This window comes from Rhipicephalus microplus, chromosome 6 (genome assembly GCF_043290135.1).
Source record: "Rhipicephalus microplus isolate Deutch F79 chromosome 6, USDA_Rmic, whole genome shotgun sequence".
Taxonomy (NCBI): Eukaryota; Metazoa; Arthropoda; class Arachnida; order Ixodida; family Ixodidae; genus Rhipicephalus; species Rhipicephalus microplus.
The window spans coordinates 130,968,165-130,978,533 of NC_134705.1; positions in this window are offsets into that span (position 1 = coordinate 130,968,165).

Below are 10,369 nucleotides of genomic sequence, written 5' to 3' on the forward strand. Positions count from 1 at the left end.
TATATCACCATTATGTCATACTGCAGGCATATTGCCGTCTCGGTCATCGCTGTGGGAGTAAAATTATGCAGCGGGAATGCGCAACAAGGCTTAATAATACCAGCTACATTGTTTTTATGCACTTGCATGACTCATGAAGTGCATCACTCGGAAGAACGGCTACACGTGTCTTTATAATGTAGCACGCCAAACATCTTTCTTAATATCTTTCATGTACTAGGCCCGTAATTAGTTCTGTCTTCGTTGATTTGAGACCTAGAAATAGGAACTGATGGATGCAATATTCGTGTTATGCTTAGTGCATTATCTTTCGAGCCATTTAGAAGTGCGTTTACTATTCTTCCTTTTTTAGGTTGAATGTAATGTTTACAATACATTGGTACAATAGGTTTCCATGATTCAGTCTGTGTGTGCACGTGTTTGTGTACGTGTGCGTTCAGACGTGTGTGTGATTCCACGTAGTATGTATGACAACACGATATGAGTTGATTGAGTGTGCATGCCTGGTAAAGAGTTTTTAAAATTTTTCAAAGGCGGTTCTCTGGCGCACCGATTGTTCAGACACCATGGAAATGATGTGTAGCGCACAAGTTTGCCAATTTTTGCGGGCTTCAAATTCCCTTGTGGCTTTGTTTTGTTTATGCTGTGCTTTAGTTTTGCTTCGAATAAAAGAACGGAGTGTTTTGAACTTCGTGACCTGATTTTATTTGATGAGCTTATAAGGTTGAAGTAGTGAAGTGCAACTGCTGAGCACTGGCTGGTTATTTTCTTGTGACAGAACAGCTTCAAGCCATGCGAAGCCAAACGAAGCTTAAATTACGAAGAATAGACAAATTTGCGTGTTACCTATCATTGTCATGCTCGCTGAATGGGCGTGCGTTTCAGCCACTAGCACGCCAGAGTTCCTTCTAGTGTATTATAGGAAACCCTACGATGCCTGGTGGTCAGCTGCGATAAAATAAATTCAAAGTGGATTTTTTTAGGATCTTTACGGTGGTCATGAAGAAGCCACTGCGGCACTACGATGCACTTGAGCTGTTTGAGTATGAAGGTTTTGCCTAGAACGAGAAGATACTTGTACCCTATTTATTTCATCTCTGTGACAAGAACAGCAGAAACACTCCATGAACGCATCTTCAGCTATGTCTATGGCATGGTATTATGCATCTTCAACACATTGTTTTGGAGCGATCTCGCGAGCGCCACCATGTTCAGCTATAGTTGAAACTGAGCGTGCGATTCACACTTGGATGGTTTTTCCCGATCATTTTCCTATGTCATCGAGCGCTCTGAGCTGCTCAATGCTCATTCGACGGAGCAGTGCAAGTGCTTCCGGCCAGGTGATCGCAAGCAGTGTGGTGGTTAGGTTGGCATCAAATCAAACAATCATGTCCTGTGGTATCTGTGCAACTTTGTGGTATCTGTGTCAAGATGTCAAGGGGAATCTGCTCAAGCGCTCAGCTGATGCCGTCTTCTTCGTCACCCTATACAGTGAGCACTGGCACAAGCTTCGACGGCAATAACGACGTAAGCCATGCCCACGACCAGTTATTGTGTTAGCTTAGCGTTCGCTTGTTCATAGATTGTTTCATCCGCATGTCGGCCACATTGTTCAAAAGCATTGGAAGCTTCGGCTAAGCTTTCGACGCAACTTTTATTACGAAAGTGGTTGTCGCTGTAGTCACGCAGTTCCTTCTGTTCCAGTTCTTTTGCGGCAACGAGTTTGACGTCCGGCTAGAGCGTTTGTAATCAGAGTTCGGGCAACGCCGCGTCCGTTCACCTCTGAGCCGGAGGACGGATGGGACCCCTCGAAGATACCGTTAAAGAAGTCGCGCTGAAAAACAAGGACGGAGAGTTCACAAGGCGTTTGCTTCTTTTGAGCAGTGTATAGGGGTCGCCCACAGACAAGGGGGATCATGCTTCTCGCAATAGCCCGTAGCAATAGCAATTTCACTGATGTCATTCTTCAAGGAAACGAAGAAACTGCGCATGGAAGCGTCCCCCGTGCTGCCCGGATACAATCCGCCCACTCCCGCAGGGAGGAATACGCGAGCAGCACGTTTTAATGGCGAAGCTCCTTATAGCGGCAGCCATTCGTCCCTCGTAGTCATACTCGTAGTGTGTAACCAGTCTTATGCTTTGACTTCGAAGGTGGTGCCAGTGGGAGATTTCTCCCATGCGTTGTTGAACAATAAAAAAATTCGCAGCGTGCGCGTTAACTAAAAGCCGAATTCTTCTGTCTCTCAATCCCCATTAGAAGCCATTGGTATGTTCTAGTAGGAAACGTCAGTAGAAGTAGAAGTGTTAAAATCTGACTTTTGCTGTCTCTCATTCCCAGTAGCAGCCATTGTTTATCTCCAAGGTGGTGCCGGTGGGAGATTTCTTCTGTAAATTGTTGAACAATAAAAAAATCGCAGCGTGTGCGTTAAACAAAAGTCGAATTCTCCTGTCTCTCATTACCTTTTAGCAGCCATTGGCATGTACAATGAGCACTATCTTACAAGAAAGGGTTGCTATGCTATACTCGCTGGGTATGACCTCCTTGGTTTTAGAAAGGTTTAGCGAGCGTTGGACCCCAGTGTCATGAATAGAGTGAACTAGTATATACCATGAACTCGTGATGGTTAAAGGTGGTAAGTAGGCACGAAGCGCAAGCCGTAAGAATGTGTGCGTGTGCCTCCTCTCGTTAATTCCTTGTAATGTCCACTGGATGTCGGGTCATCTATATGAGGAATATATGATGAAAAGATGCGAGATGGTAGTAGTTCGAGTGTTGAATAGGTGGACGAACGGACACACAGACAGATGCATGGACGGACTCATGGATGGCTGCACCGATGGATGGATGCATGGACGAACGCAGGGGCGGATGCATGAATGAACGCAGGGACGGACGCACAGAAGGACGTGCGGACGCACGAACAGACGCACGCACGGACAAGAGAATGGACGCACGGACGGTAACACAGACGGGCGCATGGACGGACGGAAGCAAGAACGAACAGACGGACGGATGCTTCGCCCTGCTATCCATCATTTTCTTCATTAATATGCTGCCATTTTTTTGCTTTTCTGATGAGCTCGGCTAAGCGCTGTCGTACCGATGATCTCCTGGAAATCTTGTCTGCAAGGTCATGCTCTAAGCGAGTGCGCCTGCTTCAGGAAATTTACGTTTTGTTTAGTAAGAGTGGTGCTACCAAATTTTTGACATGGGTGTTTATTGCTGTAAGCGTTTCCTTCAGCTCCAGGAAGCATCATGCATGCACCAATATTAGCGAATTTTTGCTAAATAATTTAGTATTGTTCTACCTATATGGACCATATTCAGTTTCGCTTTCACGGTGCCAAATCGGGCAGTGACTTCGATAAATAGGTGGCTTGGTCACGTGATCACACAAGGCAGTGACGCACATCGTGTTGAGTTTCGCCTGCTCTCATGCACACGTGCCACACCAAGTGCTTGCAAAAGAAACGCGCTGACAGTAGCCATGGCCAGCTGCCGTAGCATCAAAGCAGGGGCAAGGCAAAAGGCAGCAAGAAGGAAACGAAGCGTTAATGTGTGTTTAGAAGAAGTTGTTAACGATTTAGAGTACTTGGTACTCTACTATGGGAGCGCATGAAGCCGTCCTGACGTTCCTGCCCTGAAACAGATGTGACAACGAAGCGTTTATATATACCGCGTATGTAAGAACGTGGATGAGGAAGCCGCCCGACGCTCGATGCGCCAGCCTTTTATAAGCGCCGAGATGCTGATGGAGGATGAGACAGCCCTGCTGTTGGACGCGCGCAGCGTTTCTGAAAGACGCGTCGAGTGTCTTTGCGAAAGCACTCAGAGTCCTTGACGGACACATCAGTGTCTCTGCAAGGGACGCCATCACACTCGTAACCGCAGGCGTGCTATTTCTCTCCTTGTTGACAAAATGCGTTTCGTAGATGGCGGAGGTCACTGACGTCACTACAAATCTGGTGTGACGTCACGACAACTGCCGTTGCATTTCGTATTCTGAAACATCAGTGTGGCTGCGCAAGCGATTAGCCTAATCACGAGAGTGAGTATTTAGCTACACTTTTAGAAGTGAAATAAATATATTCTACGCGTTTGCTGTGTCCGACTCTTCCTTTGCATATATAGGAAACTCACAACATGTTTGGGATAGCATCGAAATTCGGGGTCACCGCCCCTTTAAGGCGAAAGCCGTTAATGTTTCACGTTCACGTCCGTCCATCTATATATCCGTGCCCTAACTCGGTGTCAGGTAGCCCCCTGGGGCGGGCCAACGGACGCCTCTCGTGGTGAACGTAGGAGCAGTCGCGCTTTGATACTGTAATGACATTGTTGTCAACGTGCGCCCTCGTCTTATATCGTCTCATATTTTGACCAGTGCCATCTCAATGAGAACGGCCTTTCACCGAACAAACTTAAGAGTTTACAAGATGTTGAAGTTTTAGATGCGAAGCACCTCTTTGACTCCCGCGTGTAACGCCTTACGTACGTGCGTCTATACAAACGTGCCGCAACGCGTTCCCCTCACCGCAGGTTCGGAGCGGTTGGGTAGTTACGGTAGCATCATGGAGGATTAAAAAAATTGCTGGAGTGGAAATGATTGCCCAGGGTGAAGCCATTTCCCCGGCAAGATAATGGCTGGGGCGGCCATCTTACTAGTGCCATGATAAATATTCACAGATGTGTGTGTTCAGAAAACGTAGTTAACGATTTAGAGTACTCGGTACTCTACTAAGGGGGAGCTGAATGCCGTCCCCAAGGCGCTGCTGGGTGTGTTCAGCGATTCAGAAAGGGAAGTTAATTGTACACTTAACTTGTACAAACACAAACGAAACATCAAAAACAAGTAAAGACAGTGTATACAAATGAGCTCCAAAATCTAATTGATCACTGGGTTTCCAAACGTTACAAGTCAAAGAAAAATTGAAATTAATCAAGCTAATCACATTTCACAGGATAAGGCTTATGCATGCGTACTAGAGTGGGTGCATGCATAAGCGCATGCAGTACGGAACAACTGGAAACTTCAGCTGTCCCTCTCTTACTTTGAAGAAATGTGTGTGCCATCGACGAAGGAAAGCCTCTTCGCCGTGCGTTTCCAGATGCTGATCTAGCTAATTCCGCACAATGATCCGTATTTTCTGGAGTGCGGGATAGGCGCCTCTATGAGGCTTGTGCCGTTCTTCCGCTTAACAGCGTCGCCTCCACAGTACGTACAAGGTCACTGTAAAGACCAGTCTTGCGAACAGCTCACGTTCTGTTCCAATGCGCGCCTTGCGAAAGCCAAAGAGGCGTTGTACCATGTTCCAGACGCCCCTCGCCACCGAGCACTGAAACAGAGCACGTTGGGCCGTCTCTGTTTTGCCGCAGTTTGGGCCGTGGTCATTTGGAACAAATTCCCAATTTGCTAACCGGTCACGCGTAGGCAATGCCCTTCATCTTATCAACCAGTCAAATTCGCGCACCTGGTTAGGTGCGCGATTGCAACACCATCGTTTTCATTTTTTCGTAAAGGATGCTGTTTCTTGCTCTTTGCTCAGTATGTTACTTGTCACCATTTCGCTTATTTCCTGTGATAAAATATCTTCCAGACTGCATGAACCTATTGATTCCACTGTTCGTTTTAAGCCACTGGCAGCTCTATAAAACTTAAGCGGAATTTTCGCTCGTGGTCCGACGTACGGATTTTTTGTGAAAGTAACTTTTAGTGCACTGCTCCAGTACATCAAGAGCCTGTACCTGGGGTAGTTGCTGTCATCAAAGAGCGTCTTTGTTGTTTTTGCAGTCAGCGCTCTCGTGAATGTTGGTATGTCTGGAAGACTCAAGCCTCAACGGTTTGTCGGAATCTGTAAAAATATACTTTGTTCCTTTGCTGGTTTTCCTCCCTAGAGAAAAGTCCACGCCATTGAGACGAGGCGTCCTGTAACACGGCGAGGTAGAAGGGCGATGTGTGCTATGTAAAACGCAAAAGTACATGCCTGTGTTTTGATGACTGTTGCTTTTGCAGTTAGTGACAGGTTAAAATGAGAGGATGCTTAGGAGATCAGTGAATCTCCTACGCATGTCATCCGAGCTGCTTTTTGAGACATCTCCCTCCTCAAAGTAAACACCTAACACTTTCGCAACTTGGACGTATTTTAAGTCTCCTGGCAATAGTTCTCTGAAGCCTCCAAAGCGCAATGCCTTACATTTGGTGGTGTGTAAAAGAGCACCAGACAGATAGGAATACTCAGCAAATGTGTCAAGTAATGCCCCATAGCTAGACAAGTTACGAAAAAATACCGAAATATCATCGGCGTATGCGACGATTTTGAAGGTTTCCTTGCCTGGCATTGGGAAACCCAACATGCCTTCGCAGTTTGCAACCTTTCTAATCAAAGGCTCTAGATAGAAAATGAATATTACCGGAGACAATGGACAGCCTTGCCTCACCCCTTTTTTAATCGCAAAGTTTCTGGGCACTTCATTGTTGAAATAAAGACAGCTTGATAGATCCTGATAAAGTATTTCTACCAGTTGCACATACTGCTCTGGGAGGCCAAAGATGTGCAAAATAGCGAAAAGATACCTGTGTTCAACTCTATCAAATGCTTTGGCCTGATCAAGAAAAATACATACTCCCGAGATCTGTTTTTCTTTGGCATATGCGAAGAGGTCTTTGATAATTGTAAGAGGTACGAAGACGGAACGTCCTGGTACTGCACATGACTGAAAGGGAGACACATTCTCTGCAGAGAAAGGCCGCGGACGCCGTTCTAGGAGCGTGGCTACTAACTTATAGTCTGTGTTTATAAGGGTAATCGGCCTCCAAGATCTAGAATCTGATGGCTACATACCTTCTCTCAGCAATAGAATCACCCTTTCTTCGCAGAAGGACTGCGGTTTTTTGGCCATCACGCAACAAAATATTCGCGAGATCGGTGATTGCATCTCACCCAAGATATCAAAGAAATGTAGATAAGATCTCTGGAGTATTCCGTCTGTGCCTGGTGACGTGGACGTATTCATTAATTTTAGGGCGTACCATACTTCTTCTTTATCAGTTTCTGTATATAATACTTAACCGTCTTCCGAGCCTAGCGATGGTAAGCCTTCGCAAAAGGCTGAGAGTTCGGCACTAAACTCGTCGTCCTGTGCGGCATGGTCCACAGTAAAAAAGTTTTGCAAAATAGTCTCGGAAAACTTCTGGAACTTCGTCCGGGTCATTCACAATGGTACCATTCTCTTTCAGTGCCTCATCGATGTAGCGGGGCTGGCATCGACGATCGCGGTTTCTTTGCGCATATGTCAAGTTTTCAATTTCATCTGTCGATAAATGCATTTCTCTTGCGAGCCTTGTAGACTGAGGCTTCTGCTTTAATAGATTATGATATTTAATTTTTGTGCTTCCAGGTATTCGATCATACAGAATGTAGTTGAGCCCCCTCTTTCTATAATTTAAATGCGTCGGAGAATCTCATTCAGCTTGGCCGTGAGGCGAGTGTGGCGTGTTTTCCTGCCTGTTAAGCTATTAGGCGCCAGCGAGATTTTAAGTGGTGCCATGTAGTCGGAGTTACCCAACTCACTTCTGCCAGTCAGGCCGCCAGCTCTGTCTGAAGTACGGAAATGCTTTCGTCATCATGAAGTATAGTTGGGTCCATCGTCAATGGTTTGTGGATACTCGTTGTTGTGCTCACGTTAAAGGGGAGGAGTAACGGAGCGTGATCGCTGAGTTTCTGCTGGCTTGGCGCAAGCTGAACCACCTCACATGCTTTTAGCTTCGCTAAAAAGTCACCGAGCACATAAACTCTATCAATCCGGCTTTAGTGAATGCCACAAGCGTGGATTGCGATGAACCCGACTCCATGTAGAGTTCACCACCCATCTGACAGCTTGAGATCTTGAACTAATTGCTGTAGTTCTCTGGCGCAAAAATTGTTGGCGTCCTGGCTGGGACCTCTGACGTCCCGTGTAGTATCGAGCACTCAGTTGAAATCTCCGACAAGCACATATAATATCAGCTCGATCAAAAAATTTCTGACACCTTTATAGAAACCATTCATTTCTGACGTCGCTACGGGCACATATACGTTGACAAATCTGACTAGTTTGCAGTTAAGTACCACATCTACTGTCAAGATGCGGCTTTCAGTGTCAACAAGACAGTGAACACCCCTCCTCAGCGTTGCGTTCATGAAAACAACTCCTGTGCCACGTGCACGTGCATCTGTGAGTGAGAAGAAGGCCTCTACATGAAACCTTTCCTGAAACTCTGCAACGTCAAGCTCAGTACGAAAGTCTGTCTCCTGCAAAAACAGCATATTTATGTGGTACGCCCGTGCGAGGTCAAGTACTGCCTGCTGCTTCACCGGATTTCAGAAACCGCGAACATTGAACGACATTAAAGAAAGTGATGCCATTGTTCAAATAAAAGCGAGGAAGTTGTTCAACGGAAAGAAAGGTAACAGTGAGGAGAGCCAAATGCTAAAAGTACATAACGTCATCGCTCACAGTTGGTGACGTTTGCCATGGTGGTGATAACACGCTAGGTTTCTTAAATGTTCCCTGTTGAGTAGAGTCGCTGCCGCTGGTCCCACTGCCTGGCTACGAACGGCGTTGTGAATTCGAAGGACTCGACGCGTCTGCAAATCGTGCGGGTTTGGTAGGAACCTTGATGTCCGCTGGTTTGCTCCGCGTTGGTGGCCGGCTTCTTAGCTGCTTTATCGATGTCGAAGGCATAACGTTCATTTTCTTCAAGGTCGTCGACATTCGAAGGTTAGCGTTTCGTGTGCTGTCACTGGCATCTCTCGCTTTTGTGGCAGAGGAAATCAAAGCAGTGCTTTCTGCGATGCCTCTTGTGATGGGTACCTGGTCATCCGGCGTTTGGCGCTACTCGGATGCAATTGGTACGCTTCAGTTATGTCTAGTTTTGTTGCTACCTACTAGTGAAGAAAAATCACTGGACGTTTCCGTGGGACTCCCATTCGAGCGTTCATGTTGTATCTGAGCGGGATGTTCATTTGTAGTTGCCCCGTCTGGCGTACTGGCTGGCTTGACGGGACTAGCGTCTTCCGACTGTCTACAAATTCATCGGTCAGGCTCTCTTCATCCCAGTGGTCTGGTCTCTTGACTCGTGGTCGTTTTTCTTTGAGGACGCAGTACTTGATAGGTTCTAGATTGCTTGGCCACACTTGAGGAGCATGAAGTGGATTCTTCAAGTGTTGGGAAATTTTGGACACTCGGTGACGGCATCTTCTGAGCTGCGTCTGCGTATGATCTGTGCTGCAAACACTCTTTGGTCGGGTGATCCTTCTCACCTTCTTGCAGGCTTCAGTGCACTCTTCATCAGCGGGTCCGTACGCGCTGCACCTATGACAAAAAAGGTGTTGCACAGGCCACGGCCATGTGGCCTTCATTGTGGCAACGCGCAAAAACTGGACGCATGCCACGATACTCCAACATAACGCGTTGTCCATAGTTTGAAATAAAGTTCGTTCCGGGCTTTGCCATTTTCATCTTCACCACTTGTGTAGCGGTAAATGTAGACTGACTTCGTTGCAGATTAACATATGCTATACTACGTACTTTGCTGAAAGCCTGCATAGCAAAGACAACCGCATCATCGGGTACATACGGCGGCAGCCTGTACACACTCACAAACACACTTGGTGGGCCGACGACTTTCACTTGAAAGTTTTTTTTCTGAAGGACAAAACCTTCATTCACCATGAGCTTGGTGACATGTTGCGCAGTGCTTATTGCTACCACGAACATCAAAGCGCCGAGGTGTTGCAGGAACAGCACCCCTTCGCTACCAGTAGTCTCTTTGAGACACTCGATGATCTCATCGACGTAGATCTAGGCTTCAGGAACAGTAAACGTGAAACAATGTTGTTTTTTTGGCGGGGTGCATACTGGCCTCGACAACATCCTCCCAAGGGCCCAAGAGGTCGGTGACTTATTGGCCGAAGCTCCGGGAATCCTGACTGTAGGTGAGGCGCCGAAGGGATTCCACCGAAACGCTGGATATACGCGTCGGTGAGAGCCGCACTCACACAATTAAACACGAACGCTGACGGAGAAGGAGCGGTTCCCTCGCACACCCAATGAGTTTAATGTGGGAACTTTTTCGGGTCACATAGTGCTCCAAGTGCGTCTGACAGGTACTAGTTTTTTTTGTTAGCCTCTAATCGGAGGCAGAGTTTTTTGGAGATTCAGTCATCCATACCCGTTTCTGTGAGTTATTTCGTCGGGAACAACTATCTTTTAATGATTTTACGTATCATCTACATCACATATCAAAGCCACTTGATCTTCAAGTGGGCACTATCAGGCAAGAGCACGTTTCCGCCATCTTTGCATTGGCAAAAGGTGGCTTCACTTCTG